Below are 16212 nucleotides of genomic sequence, written 5' to 3' on the forward strand. Positions count from 1 at the left end.
TGGCAGGTCCGCCACCGGCGGCATCACCGGCACCAGCTGGGTTACCGGTGGCCACGAAGTGGAGGACCAGGAAGTCAACCCGGCGCATATGATACCAGAACACTTAAAACGGGACATCCTGGAAGGTAAGGATGTAAACCTGGCCTCCCTTCTGATTGCCTCCCAGGATGTGGTCGAGAACACAACTTATGCCTATGACGAGGTTTCAGTTGTGGTCAAGTCCAGGGATGCCCGGCTCAATAGGAAATTGACCATTCCCGAATTCGTTTTGGCTTTCGGAATCTATAGAGAGGTCATCTGTGCCGTCTACCCCAACAGAAGGGAAGAATTCGACCTCTACATGCACAAGCTGGTGGACTTGGGCAACAAATATGGAGGGTCAGCGTTCTATGACTATCACAGGTCTTTTTCGGCAAAAGTGGCGGGGGCTTTCTCCCAGTACGGAGTCCGCTCCAACTGGGCGAGGATCGACACGGTCATATTCTGCCGCCACTTTGCAGGCCTTAGGACCCCAGCCTGTGCGCACTGCTCCTCCACGGCCCACACCACCAATTTCTGCCCGAACACCTTAAGCAGACAGGCCCTCTCACAAACAGCTGGTCCCTCCGGGGTCCCGGAAAGGTTGGCCCGGGACAAGCTGGGTCGGCCGATCAAATTTCTAGGCAAATCAATGATTTGCAATAATTTCAATGAGGGGTCCTGTAATTACAGCGGGTGCAAGTTGTTACACATATGCACCAAATGTTTCCGGGCGCATGCCAAATCCATGTGTCCAAATAAAATGTTTACAAAACCGTATCTAACAACCATCAACTTGCCAGTTTTTACCGCGTTCATGTCACAACACCCATCCAGGCATCTCTCAGAGTTCCTCGTTTCAGGGTTGACAGAAGGCTTCCACACGGGCATCCTGTATATGCCAACTGGCACCCTGGAATGTCCCAATCTTTTATCCGCTCTACACAATCCCACCGCCATTGACGCCCTCATAGCCCAAGAAGTAATGGAGGGCTTCGTGCTAGGACCTTTCAAAACTCCCCCGTTCACCACATGGCGCACCAACCCCATTGGCATCGTCACTGGAAAATCTTCTCAGAAACAGAGGCTCATCATCGACCTATCGGCGCCTCACGGGTCAGGCAACCCCAGTCTCAACTCCCTCATTCCCTCGGAGGAATTCTCTCTGCAGTACACCACCAAAGATCATGCCATCACAGCCATCATACAAGCAAGGGTGGGGGCATGGCTCAGTAAAACCGACATCACCAACGCCTTCAAATTGCTACCGATTCACCCTACACTGTGGCACCTGCACGGCATCAAGTGGTCCGGGGATTATTATTTTTTCTCCCGGTTGACCTTCGGCTCCAAAAGTAGCCCGGCCATCTTCGACATGTTTGCAGAAGCATTATGCTGGTTGCTTTTGAATGTGGCAAGGTGCCCGTTGGTATTACATTACCTTGATGATTTCCTGTTGGTGGAAGAAAACACTTCCCCCCCCTTCCAGCCTCGGAGCCACCATTGAGCTGTACAAGGAACTGGGGGTACCCCTCTCCACCAAGAAAACAGAGGGGCCGGACACGATCATCACCTTCCTGGGTATCCAGTTGGATTCAGCTTCAATGCAAGCCAGTTTGCCATCCGGGAAGATCCAGGATATTCTCACCCACATAGACGGCTATCTTCAACTCGGCACCTGCAACCGCAAAGAACTACAGTCCCTGCTGGGCTCCCTGAACTTTGCCATGCGCATCATACCCCAGGGTCGCTCATTCATTTCACGGCTTCTGCACCTCTTCCCCTTGTTCTTACACGACTCGCACAGATTGTCCCTGGATGCCCACGCTGCGGCGGATCTGGACATGTGGAGGAGATTTCTGTCCACCTGGAATGGCAGGAGCCTGTTTCTCCCTCAGCTGTCGGACTCTTCCCCCTCTATCTGGTCAGATGCGGCATCTACCACAGGCTTTGCGGCCATATTTGGGAACGACTGGCTGTGGGGCAGCTGGCCTCCTGCGGTCCGGGGTCTGGAAGGATTCTCCACTACCTCAGCGCTTTTTTAGATCTATCCCATCGTAGCGGCTGCCGTGGCGTGGGGTCATTTATGGGCAAACATGTCGGTCCGGTGCTACTCAGACAACCAAGCAACCTGCCAGATTATCAACAAAGGTCGTTCCAAATCCCTCTCAATCATGAGGTTCATGCGAAGACTTACTTGGCTGGCCGCCTGCAATAATTTCTTCTTGCATTGTTTCCATGTCCCGGGGGTGTGCAATTCGGCAGCTGACAATTTGTCTCGCTTCAAATTTCAGGCATTTCATCAGGCTCTCCCATCAGCATCACCCACGGCCTCCAGCACCCCGTCATTTCAACAGCTCGTTCTGGACTAGAGGTCATCATGCGACATAGCCAGTCTTTGTCCCACTTAGCGCTGTCAGTCAATACACAAAGAACGTACAACAGAGCATTCACACTATTTAACAGGTTCCTGTTGGAATACAACATCACGCACCCTTTCGTCATGACGTCTCTTTTGGGGTTTGCTTCTTTTTGCCACCTCAAACTCAAAATGTCATACAACACCATCAAACTATACCTTACTGGCATTCAACATCATATGCTAATCTTGCATCCCAACAACATCAGCTTCATGGCCTCACACCAAATCAAAACAATACTCAAAGGCATTCAGAAGACAGAACCCGCACGTCCAGCCCAGAGGCTGCCCATCAACAGTCATGTCTTCAAAGCATTATCCGACTTGATGGACGCCACGCCTTTTGATACAGATACCAACGCAGTCATCAAAACAGCAATTTATTTAGCCTTCTACGGGTTCCTGAGGCCCGGTGAATTTACTACAACCTCCACGTCCCAAACCTCACCTTGTCTTCTTGTCTCCCACTTATCGAAACACCTGGATCACTACATCCTGACCATACCTCACTCCAAGAGTAGTCAGCATTCACCTGTCAACATCTCATACTACTCCACGCACAACAAATGGTGTCCAGTAAGGGTTCTGGACACTTACGGTCAGCTTCACAAGTTTCTACCCTCTCAACCGCTACTTCAACTTCATGGGTCGGTGCTCACCACTACCACCTTCATGATCCATGTCAGGTCATTTCTCTCCCAACTGGGCCTCAACGCAGCCAACTACTCAGGGCACTCCTTTCGCATCGGAGCTGCATCCACGGCCTCCAGTGCCAACATCCCTACTCATGTCATCAAGAAATTGGAGCGCTGGAAGTCATCCGCGTACGCACGGTACATTCCCAATCCGGCACAGGAGTTGAGAGTGGCTTTCCAAAGCATGACGGGTTGAGCTATTTATGTATTTATTGGCTACAAATAAACTGGTTTATTTCCATTTTTTCCCTCTTCTTTCTTAGGCCTACCTCATCCTCGGTTTCGGCACACCACAACCGACTGCATTTCTTTCCCTGCATTCCAGGGCTCTTCACTGTACTACCGTAAGCACCTAACACAAGTATTAAGGCATTTGCCTGGATTTGTGGGAGGGGCTGAGGTCCGCCTCCAGCCTATTTAGGGCACCCCCCTTACCTGGCTCCTGCACCGTCTGAGGTCTGAGCTTTGTCCCTCCCACCACTCCACTCATTTTACAACTCATTTCTTTTATGTCTTTTCCTTGGGTGGGCCCTCTTCTTTCTTAGGCCTACCTCATCCTCGGTTTCGGCACACCACAACCGACTGCATTTCTTTCCCTGCATTCCAGGGCTCTTCACTGTACTACCATAAGCACCTAACACAAATATATATATATATATATATGATGAACCTTAATTCTTTAAGTATAAGATAATCAATAGGATATATGGTATTGTTATGTATGTTGTTAAATATTATAAAAGATATATAATACATCTATTACCTTATATAATTCTCACTAAGAATGCTTCCACACCTAAAATATAGGAAGAATCTTTAAGTATTAGACTGTGTTAATGAGTCTCTGTCCGAAGAAAGCTATGCTATTCTAACTAGCAATTAACTACTCTTTGAAAACACACGTGCAAGTGTTCGATTGTATTCTTGGCTGTACCATAAATTTGACAGATTGAGAGATGTCTAATGGTACCACTAAGTCTGCATTTTAATTAGTATATGTGTCAAAGTTAATCCTTACCATTCTGATTTAAGGTTCTAGATGTCAAATGTATAGAATGCAAGATTAAGTCAGACTTGCGTAGTTAACTCTTTAAAGTATGATGCTAATAGCTTATACAACAGTGCCACCTAGGTATGAGTAGGTGACATTACAACAGCAGCAGCAGAAATGCATTCTGGTTAATACAATGACATCATAGTCCTTATCGTGTGTACTGACAATAATTGTAAAACTGACAATAATTGTAAAACTCCAATTAGGAAGGTGTGTCTAACTGATAAGTTTTTGGTAATAAGCCAGATACACAGATGAGGAGGGAACCAAGCAACCAGGAGATCATAAAACCAAAGAGCTAGACACCTACAGATGTTAGAAGACATGCTTAGACACACAAGGAGAAGTTGAGCTCTCTAGAGGGGTCTATCAAGATGAAAGCCATGGTGAGATATGCAATGATGGTCCACCCAGCTTTCCTAGGAGCATAAGTGATATCCCTGTTGGTGGTAACGTGTGGATTGGTATGCTTGTGTGTGCACTTCCCCTTTAAGTTGCTTCCTTCCTCTGTCTGGTGTTGGAATGGTTAATTCCCTTCCTAGTGTTTTGTGAACACTGGGTTTATGTGTGCATGGGTGTGGCTGCTTTGGCTATTTAACCTCTGCTGGATGCCTGAAGCTCTGGGGGTTCTTCCAGCCTTGGTGTATGCTAGTGGTTCACTGTTCCTGGCTTTTACCATCTGTCCAGTGAGGGCCACCCTTGTGGTCATTGATGTTATTATGGTGTCTCTTTCCCTTCTTACCTTTTGGTTTGTGTGGGTTATGTTCAGGGTGTTGTTTGTCTTGTGTTGTGTTACATTGCCGGTGATGTTTGACATCCAGCATGTTTGCTAGATATTCCCCTATCTCATGCTTACTGCAGCTATGGGTGTTCTGGGTTCCTGTGTGGTTGTGGTTTGTGCTGTGTCCTTTAATGTTGGTGTGGACAGCAGCACTTGTGCACGGGTTCCAGTCAGTGTGGCTGTAGCAGGTAAGTGTGTTATGGGTTTACAAGGAAAATACAAGGAAAATGGTGGCTCGCTCACTGCTCCACTTTTGGAAAGGTGCACTGCCCCACAGCACTCCCTAATGCTGATATAATGAGAAAACAGAATAAGTTGGGTTGGGCGTCACTCAATATCAGGCAAACATATAGCCAGGTTGGATTGTATCAGAATACATTTTATAGTAAATATTAAACACATAGTGTATACAACATGTTGCATAAAAAAACAATATACATTAAAAAGCAATAATATATAAAAATCTTATGCTAAAATTCAGTTGCACTGAGTCAATTGTGCCAAAAATAGTCTGTTCACCGTAACTTTTGAGAAATATACCAAAGTATATGGCCCAGAAAGATCAAATCAGATGCAGATGTATATCACAGTGGGCTCGGCGTCAAAGTCATATAATTAAATATGTACGCAAAAAAGTCATACTCATATTAGCACTCCTGCGTCTTCTACTATAGTTGGTCCGCTTACACACCGGAGCTTTTAGTGTGTTCCTCTGTTGTTAGCTGCAAGGAACCGTGAGTAGAGTTCTCCCGCTCTTGGATATTTGTTGCAGCGGTATAGCTTTGTTTTACCGCTGTGACCTGCCAGGACCTGTGTGGCGTCCCACGTGGTTTACTGCGCGGTCATGTGACTTGTAGCTCCCGGCGGGGATTTCAAATCTCATTAGACGCAGGAGGTTTGCTTCGTAATTGCTTTAGTTCCGAATGAGGAAATATGCAGTTGTAAGCGCTTCTTTCTTGATGGTCCCTCACTGTTATTACCATACACGTTTCGGGGTAAAAGAAACCCTTCTTTAGTGGTGTGAACAGTGTTGGCCAAATGTCCTCTTTTATATATTGTCCTTAATTGGAACATTGCATGTTGGGACAGTGAGGGATTCGGAAAACATGGATGTGGATGCCAGTTTTCTTTCTGGGATATATATATCTGGATGGGTATTCCTATTGATTAGTCATTTTGAAAAACAGTCTCAAATTCCACATCCAAGACTTAGTGCCATATGTATGAATCATAAAAACAAGAATAAACGCAAGAATAAACGCATGTGCGATTTCTTCACCTCTTCAATGCGTTTTTTTCACAGATATTGAAAATCAAAACTAAACGTTGCATCTTAGAGTCTAAACTATCCATATACAGTATAGTGCATATAAATGAAGTATAAAAACAAGATGTTTATTTATGGCATTCTTGTACAATATATATATATATATATATATATATATATATATAGTTATGTCCATGCATATCCTAAACATGAATAGACCAAAAAAATGGAAGAAACGCACATGCGGTTTCTTCGCGTTTTCGGTGCGTTTTTTCAAAAATTACTAAAAATATAAAATTCGGAGACTGGAGATGATATGTTGGGGTCTGGATTACATGTCCGTCCTCATACAATGTGCTGGGGACGGGTCTGGTACTATGGCGGCGCTACATAGATGACATCGTGTTCATATGGCAGGATACAATGACAGCTCTTACTGAGTTTTTGGACAAAATAAACCTAAATGATCAGAATTTGAGATTCACCTCCACCATTGATAATATGAATATACAATTTTTAGATTTTGACATCAAGGTGGAGGAGAATAGACTGGTATGTAGCACATACCATAAACCGGTGAGCAAAAACAGTTACATACTGTATACGAGTTGCCACCTGCCCAGGTGGCTTATCAATGTTCCAAAGAGCCAATTTAGAAGGTTAAAGCGCAACTGCACTCAGGACCAACAATTTGAAACAGAAGCGGAGGCCTTGAGACAACAGTTCATTGATAAACAATATCCAGCTCATCAGTTCAAATCACTGGGGGAAGTTAGAACAATGAAGAGGGAGGACTTTTTTGTCCCCAGGCAGAAACAGGTGGCTGATGAAACATTGAGAATGATCTTGCCATTCCATGTGCAGTACAAGAGCATGGAAAGGATTATTGGGAAACATTGGCATCACCTGCTTGGGGACAAGATAGTCGGACCAATACTTACAAACACACCCCAGATTACTTACACTAGGGTTTCCAATTTGGGTTTAAAGGTTGCCCCTTCAATAAAAAATAAAAATCAAAGCACACAAAATAAACGGAGCTGGTTATCCTCCAATGGTTTCCATAGAGGTGGGCGGTGCTCCAATTGTAGAATTACTACATTCCCCAAAAAAATCCTAAAGGCAGTTTCAACTCAAAATACATTCACATTAGACATTAAAGAGGGCTTAACATGTGATTCGACCAATGTGATATACCTAATTGAATGCCCGTGTCTAAAAAACATTACATAGGACGGACCAAACAAACCCTAAAAAAGAGGATATCGGAACATGTCACCAATATAAAAAAGGATGTGAATTTCACTCTCTGTCCAAGCACTACAGGGATTATCATAAAAGTGATCCATCTACCCTCGTATATATGGCACTTGAAAGGGTTAGATACCCATGGAGAGGGGGGAACCATATCCTTCAAATGTCCAGAAATGAATCAAAAATGATATTTGAGTTTGATTCCTTACTCCCAAGAGGTCTGAATGCTGATATGGAGCTCTTTGGGTTCCTTTTAAAGGGGCGTTAATCTATCATGAATGGGACATCTGTGTCAGGCTGTTTTCCAGCACCCAGATCTCCCCTTCCTGGTAGGCTCGCGCCCCCATACACCTTATTTCTACATCTCACTATGTACATCACATTGTATGAGGACGGACATGTAATCCAGACCCCAACATATCATCTCCAGTCTCCGATTTTAATATTTTTAGTAATTTTTGAAAAAACGCACCGAAAACGCGAAGAAACCGCATGTGCGTTTCTTCAATTTTTTGGGTCTATTCATGTTTAGGACATGCATTGACATAACTATATATATATATATATATATATATATAGTCGGAAAAGGACAGCAACTCCAATAGTACCAAAAAATGATTATTTATTGGGCCACAGTAGCACAGTGAGGCGACGTTTCGGCTCAAAATCCAGAGCCTTTCTCAAGCATCAGTCCTCGGGATGCTTGAGAAAGGCTCTGGATTTTGAGCCGAAACGTCGCCTCACTGTGCTATTGTGGCCCAATAAATAATCATTTTTTGGTACTATTGGAGTTGCTGTCCTTTTCCGACTATATGCAAGGATAAGCAGTGAATTCCCTGGACATAGCACCCGTCCTATATGGTGTGAATTGGTGCTGCCATACGTTTCTTTTTATATATATATATATATCGTACAAGAATGCCAAAAATAAACATCTTGTTTTTATACTTCATTTATATGCACTATACTGTATATGGATAGTTTAGACTCTAAGATGCAACGTTTAGTTTTGATTTTCAATATCTGAAAAAAACGCACTGAAGAGGTGAAGAAATCGCACATGCGTTTATTCTTGCGTTTATTCTTGTTTTTATGATTCATACATATGACACTAAGTCTTGGATGTGGAATTTGTGATTGTTTTTCAAAATCACTAATCAATAGTGTGGAGAAAACCAACCTCGCCACTGGGTTTTGGAGGGGCCTGGCTACCAGCCTCTTGCCCCAGGATTATGGGCCCTCTCATCAGCCAGGCTTCCTTTGTTCACAAAGGACTTGTACTAACTTGAACCCCTGGTCTAATTTGTGCCATTTTGGGATGTTAAATGACTATGTGTATTGTAAAGGGTGGGACATTGTATACGTTGAGTAGTGAGGTCTGTTCCATTGTCTCTCTGTGTGTATTGGCGATGTCCGTTGTCCTGAGAGATAATTGAATTACTTCTCGGTTGTCTCCAGGACAGAAGACGTTGTGTATTCGCCTGCCTGTGATGATTGCATCAACCCAGAGTGAGGAAATTGTATCGCGGGCAGAGGGGAGGATTTTGTGTGGGAGTGTCTGAGTGTATTGTACGTGGTTATTGGCCGTTTTTACAAAACCCTGTGGGTGGTAACCTTGTTGGAAAAAATTTATAAATCAATGCTTGTGTGTTCAAATAAAGAGTTCCTGTTTTACCCTTTACCATGTTGAGGCTGGTGTTTGGGTAACTGATCGACACTGGGGGATTGCTATACGCTGAAGATTTGCTATATTCCCCTGGCATAACTACTAGCTCTTGTAAGGGCTGTTCCTGCTCTCGGGATTTAGGAGAGGCTCACCCACTGGAGCCTGGAGGCTTGTCGTAGGTCCAGGGTGGGTAGGAGACGGTGAGACCTCAACCAAGCTTCAGCGGTTCCTGCAGGGCTGGTGGTGGATCTGCATCGGCCGTCCAGCATCCCTGTAGGTCTGGTGCAGAGACCGCGGTCCAATCTGCACCATCGGAGCCAGTGGTGCTGTCCCCCTATGGCCGGGGAGAGAGACCGACTGTCTCCTCTCTCTTCAAGGTAAACTGCCGCTGGGGAGCAGGACCAACTGTCCCTACTCCCTGAAACTCCGGCTGCCGTTGGGGATCTGGGCCGACCGCCCAGCATCCCTGTAGGGCCAATGGAGAGATCTCGGTCCCATCTCCACCTGCCATATGGGGTTCCCCCCATGACCAGTCCATGAGGTCCCCTACCTCCGCAGCTGGCACTGAAGCAGGGGATACTTCAGTCGGGTCTTCCCAGCTGTAGGGCTCTAGGTCTGGGACTGCCACCCAGCTCTCTGGCAGTGCATATTGGAGCCGAATTGAGCTGAGGAAGTATTGGTAATCCTGCTCCAGCTCCCACTCCATTGTCACTAGAGATGCGAGGTCTTGTCTCACCTCTCTCGCTGTAGCCCAATCATGCATAGCCTCCCTGTAGTCATAGATATCCCAGAACCGGGACTCTCTAGCATCTCCAAACTCCGGTTTGGCGAAGTACTCAAACAACAGGCCAGGGCCATCATAATCCTCCCCCTCGGGTCTGTCGTGCTCAGCCATCCAGGGGGAGTACCGAATCAACTACCACCAGAGTGCCTGGTAGGCGTCGTCTAGCCAAAGCTCCTTCCATACCAGGCTTTTGAGTTCTGTCACCCACTCATCCAGGGGCTGCTCCCCCAGAAGGGGCATTCGCAGGGCGACTCGCATCTGCAACCGCTGCTCCTCACTGGGAAGACTCTCGCCCCGCCGACGCTGTACATCTTCCAGGGCCTCATGCCAGACGCCTTTCCGGACTGCATCCCTCCACTCCATGTAATCCTCCTCATCATAGTGAAACACTGTCTGAAAACTAGCCGATTCCATCCTGCTGTAGCCAGGGGTACTGTACGGATATTAGCGTTGCCCTCAATATGCTCCACGAACGGTGTCTCCGAGCTGCTTTTCCTTACACTAGGATGCCATCCCACTGCTGCCACCACTGTAACGGATCTCCTGGCACCCCGACTGGGTACCTCCGTTGATGGATGCTCCTATCGCTTCCCGAGGACTCCAAGTACTCCACTTGACACCGGAAGCACTGCAGACCCCACGAACCGCCGAAGCTTGGTTGAGGTCTCACCGTCTCCTACCCACCCTGGACCTACGACAAGGCTCCAGGCTCCAGTGGGTGAACCTCTCCTAAATCCAGAGAGCAGGAACAGCTCTTACAAGAGCTAGTAGTTATAGCCAGGGGAGTATAGCAAATCTTCAGTGTATAGCAATCCTCAGTGTCGATCAGTTACCCAAACACCAGCCTCAACATGATGAAGGGTAAAATAGGAACTCTCTATTAAAGATCAACTCAGTATATATACAGTTCAAGAAGTCTAACAACATAACGCAATCAACCATGAACAACATGCAAACAGACATCTTCACCCCCTCCATAAATGAATGAATAGGGAGGGAGGAGACACATGTGATGGGATTATCTCTTGAGTGTATCATGGTGATCTACTTATCTAGGAGTCGGCTGCTATTATAATCAACTATCTTAATCCCATCACTAACACAATCAGTGGGAGTCTCAGTGCAGAGTTAACCCTTTTTGTGTTGCTGAATCCACACCATGCACCTTTAATGGGCAATAGGAAATATGTGGCATATAAATTACACACATAAATCAGGGTTCATAGTTCCTTGCAACCCCAAAAGGTCTTAGGGGGTCTCCATAGTTCTCCGTCCATAGTATGTAGGAAGGAGGCTGGCCCTCAGGCTTCTCCAGCAGCCCCAGTGATGGTTCAGTCCGTCACAGACACCATTGAGAGTCAATGGGGGACGGATACATTTTCTATTGTGGCAGAGAAAACGGATCCGTCCCCATTGACTTGCATTGTGGGTCATGATGGATCCGTCTTGCTCGGCATCCCAGGATGGAAAGCAAACCGCAGCCTGCTGCTCTCCGGTATGAGAACGGAATGGAATGTATTTTGGAGCACTCCGTTCTGTTCAGTTACGTTTTGTGCCCATTGACAAAGAATGGGGACAAAACAGAAGCATTTTTTTCCGGTATTAAGACCCTATGACAGAACTCAATGCCGGAAAATATTAACGCTAGTGTGAAAGTAGCGGAATTGACTCCTTCTAACACCTCTGCAGTTTGTATTACTGATAATAGGACCTCCTTCTAACAACTCCATCCTAGCTGATTCTATAGTGAACAGACTAGATTACTGACTCCAGGAGGAGGACCTCCTGCTAACAACTCTACAGTTTATATTACTGATAATAGAGGAAGACCTCCTTCTAACAACTCCATTCTAGCTGATTCTGTATAGAAGAGACTAGATTACTGACTCCAGGAGGAGGACCTCCTTCTAACACCTCTACAGTTTATATTACTGATAATAGAGGAGGACCTCCTTCTAACAACTCCATTCTAGCTGATTCTGTATAGAAGAGACTAGATTACTGACTCCAGGAGGAGGACCTCCTTCTAACACCTCTACAGTTTATATTACTGATAATAGAGGAGGACCTCCTTCTAACAACTCCATTCTAGCTGATTCTGTATAGAAGAGACTAGATTACTGACTCCAGGAGGAGGACCTCCTTCTAACACCTCTACAGCTTATATTACTGACTCCAGGAAGAGGACCTACTTCTAACACCTCTACAGCTTATATTACTGACTCCAGGAAGAGGACCTCCTTCTAACAGCTCTACAGCTTATATTACTGACTCCAGGAAGAGGACCTCCTTCTAACAGCTCTACAGCTTAGGCTCCTTTCACACTAGCGTTCGCTGGTCCGCTCGTGAGCTCCGTTTGAAGGAGCTCACGAGCGGACCCGAACGCAGCCGTCCAGCCCTGATGCAGTCTGAATGGAGCGGATCCGCTCAGACTGCATCAGTCTGGCGGCGTTCAGCCTCCGCTCCGCTCGCCTCCGCACGGACAGGCGGACAGCTGAACGCTGCTTGCAGCGTTCGGGTGTCCGCCTGGCCGTGCGGAGGCGTGCGGATCCGTCCAGACTTACAATGTAAGTCAATGGGGACGGATCCGTTTGAAGATGCCACAATGTGGCTCAATCTTCAAGCGGATCCGTCCCCCATTGACTTTACATTGAAAGTCTGGACGGATCCGTCCGAGGCTATTTTCACACTTAGCTTTTTTTTTGCAATTTTAATGCAGACGGATCCGTTCTGAACGGAGCCTCCGTCTGCATTATTATGAGCGGATCCGCCCGAACGCTAGTGTGAAAGTAGCCTTATATTACTGACTCCAGGGGGAGGACCTCCTGCTAACAACTCTACAGCTTATATAACTGACTCCAGGAGGAGGACCTCCTTCTAACACCTCTACAGCTTATATTACTGATAATAGAGAAGGACCTCCTGCTAACAACTCTACAGCTTATATTACTGATAATAGAGAAGGACCTCCTGCTAACAACTCCATTCTACTATATTACTGACTACAGAGTGTGGACCTCCTCCCAACGACTGCATGTTAGGGACCATGCACACAGACGTGTGCCTTCCGAGACATAGCGTTCATGAGCAGGCCATATGTCCCAGAGCGGCATCAATCATGTCCCATGATAATACGAGTCCAGGACAGTAATCCCGCGGGTAGCCTGACGCGCACAGCATTATAGTAAACTATAAAACTATGCGCTCTGGGACATATGCCCTGGTCACTGACTGTATGTCTCGGAGGGCATATGTTCATGTGCATGGACCCTTATTAGAATAGCGGGTGAAAGGAGGTCCTCCTTCTGGAGTAATATAAGCTGGAGCGGTGTTAGAAGGTCCTCCTCCTGGAGTCAGTAATATAAGCTGGAGCGGTGTTAGAAGGTCCTCCTCCTGGAGTCAGTAATATAAGCTGTAGAGTTGTTAGAAGGAGGTCCTCCTCCTGGAGTCAGTAATCTAGTCTCTTCTATACAGATAAGGCTAGAATGGAGTGGGCAGAAGGAGGTCCTCCTGTATCTGCTGTGGCTTATTGAATTCATATTGGTCCTCTCTGTTCAGTAATATATCTAGTCGGCTGTGGCAGAATAAACTGTGAAGTTAAATACATGAAGGGTGTGCTCATGCGGTGGACGTGGTTTTAGAAGTGGCATTTTGATTGACTACGTGTCTTGGCGATGTTTTATTGTCAAAACCACACAGCTATTAATGAGAGTGTTAACGGCTGCACATTTTACCACAAAATGGCCGCGCTGTGTGAACACAACCGTAAAGCTCAGAATTTGATCATGTATTGAAAAATGTATGGGGTCATTTATTAAGACTGGCGTTTTAGATGCCAATAGTAACCCTGCGCTGGCGCTTGATACGTACAACAGCCTGAAATCTACACCGGCTCCGTTGCTGCCATAGACTTAGATCATTTCCCTGCCATTCCTCCTTTTCTTAGTACTAGTGTAAGTGACTTGGAAGGGGAAGAAGTCTCAGATTCTGCAGCAAATCACCTTTGCAAAAAAATCTGCGCCAAATATACACCAAAAAATTGGTATATATTTGGTCATAAATGACCTCTTAGTTCTATTTTTATGTGTGAAAACAAGCAGAATGGCATTTTTTCTATTGCATCGATAAAAATACATATGAAGAAATAATGATAAAGGAAATACATAATTCTAGTAAAACACTTTCCTGAACGCAAAGAATTTAATAAGTAACATCAAGAACAGGAGAACCTGCTCCTAACAACTCCATTCTAGTCTCCACCCGGGACTCGTCAGCCGCTCTCTTCTCTACTGTGACTGTACTGCTGAAAGACCTGTGATGATGTCACAGTCATGTGATCAGTGCAGGGGGTGGAGCTAGCCAGGAGAGTCACTGGTCACATGATAGTGACGTCACCGCAGGTCCTTCAGCTCTGGCAGTGCAGCAGATACTGGGCAGGTCCTGGTCGGTAGTCAGGGCTCTTGTTCTCTCTGGTATCAGCCATTCCTCCAGCCTGCAGGTAAGATGAGCTGTGAGGAGACAGTGTGGTGGAGAGCTCAGACATGTCACCTCTGGAGATTCTCCTCCATTACACACAAGGAATCCTTCTCCGCTCCTCAGCTTAGTATGATGGGGGGAGGAGTAGTGGGGATAGTGGGGGTTGTCATCATTCAGTGCTGGATCAGAGAATCTGCTTCCTGTAAGGGTCCATTCAGACGTCCGTTGTTTCTTTCCGGATCCGTTCCGTTTTTTGCGGAACGGATGCTTACCAGTTGCGTACCCATTAATTTCCAATGGGTCCTGAAGAAAATCGGACAGCACAATGTGTGCTGTCCGTATCTGTTGTTCCGTTCCGCATATCCGATAAAATATAAAACTTGTCCTATTATTAGCCGCAAAATCAGTTCCTGGTACAATACAAAGTCAATGGATCCAAAAAAAACGGGATATAGAAAAATACTGACCTAACTTAGGTTTTCACTGCCAGGAGCTTAGATACACACTGCACTGCCAGGAGCTTAGATACACACTGCACTGCCAGGAGCTTAGATACACCCGGAGCTCAGGGTTTTCCCGTCAGTGCAGCTTTATGAGGGTCTGAGTTTTGCGGGATGAGTTGTACTTTTTCTCGGCCTCATTATCGGGGACATGGGACTCACTGATTAAAGAGGACCTTTCATGGGTCTGAACATTGTAAGATAACTATCTGGACATGTAGAGCGGCGCTCAGGGATCTCACTGCACTTACTATTATCCCCAGGCTCCGCTCCATTCGCCCGCTGTGGCCCCGTAAACCAGGGAGGAGTCTGCCCTGTTTCTCCCTGGCTGTAGCGCTGTCCAATCGCAGTAGCAGAACTAACAGCCAGGGAGAAACAGGGCAGACTCCTCCCTGGTTTACCGATAGTAGCAATTACCATACAGCGCGGGAGAAGGTAACGGGGCCACAGCGGGCGAACGGAGCGGCGCCGCTCTAAATGTCCAGATAGTTATCTTATGATGTTCAGACCCAAGAAAGGTCCTCTATAACTGTTATTCCTTTATTTGGAAGGAAGATGAAGAAAACCAGCAATACGACCCTTCTCCTAAATGAGCCACCGAGGATGGACAGGAAGGAGATCAGCAGAAGAATATTAGACCTCACCTTGGAGATCATCTCCCTGCTGAGCGGAGAGGTAAACTTTTCTAGATTTCTCTCCTCTTTATTGTATTCTGTAACAAGTCAGACATCGGGAAGGAGAATCCATCATAGGAAGTGATAGGAAGAGTCCAGGGTCCTGGAGAACGGCCTCCAGACCTTCCAAGTGATGGAGAACCTGAAGATCAGCCCCCAGTATGGTGAGTGATGTATCATGTGACCAATAGTCATGTTGTAGGAGCCATGAGAAGGTAAGTAGGCACGTTGTACCCAGGAGGAGAGGGCCGGAGGAGAGCACATGGCCCCTGAAGGGTTTATTCCCTAAGTGTCTCTCTCCATCCACAGGAGTACACAATAGTGAAGAAGACATCGGGGGACTGTGTGACTCCCATCATCCATCTCCAGGAGTCAGGAGGGCGGAGCAGGACCCCTCACCCCATCACAGAGCCTCCCCCTCACCCCCTGATACATGAGCAGAAGATCCTAGAGCTCACCCACAAGATGATGGAGCTGCTGACTGGAGAGGTGACACTGCTGGGAATGCTGGGAAATTCTCCAGTAACAGCACTGGAGGGGTCTGGGTGATGACGGTGTCATTGTGTTGTCAGGTTCCTCTAAGGTGTCAGGATGTCACTGTCTATTTCTCCATGGAGGAGTGGG

At 46.4% G+C, this 16212-nt stretch overlaps 1 protein-coding gene and 1 long non-coding RNA gene across 2 annotated transcripts in view; one reads left to right on the plus strand and one right to left on the minus strand.

Moving 5' to 3' along the window:
- LOC122925098 (oocyte zinc finger protein XlCOF6-like) overlaps nucleotides 1–16212 on the minus strand; it is an 818943-nt gene that overhangs the window by 724254 nt on the left and 78477 nt on the right. The gene's annotated exons all lie outside the window — the stretch shown is intronic.
- Nucleotides 14379–15949, plus strand: LOC122925162. Its single transcript, XR_006387544.1, has 3 exons — nucleotides 14379–14436; nucleotides 15466–15589; nucleotides 15898–15949. It is a non-coding gene; the product is annotated as an uncharacterized LOC122925162 (long non-coding RNA).

This window comes from Bufo gargarizans, chromosome 1 (assembly GCF_014858855.1).
Source record: "Bufo gargarizans isolate SCDJY-AF-19 chromosome 1, ASM1485885v1, whole genome shotgun sequence".
Taxonomy (NCBI): domain Eukaryota; kingdom Metazoa; phylum Chordata; class Amphibia; order Anura; family Bufonidae; genus Bufo; species Bufo gargarizans.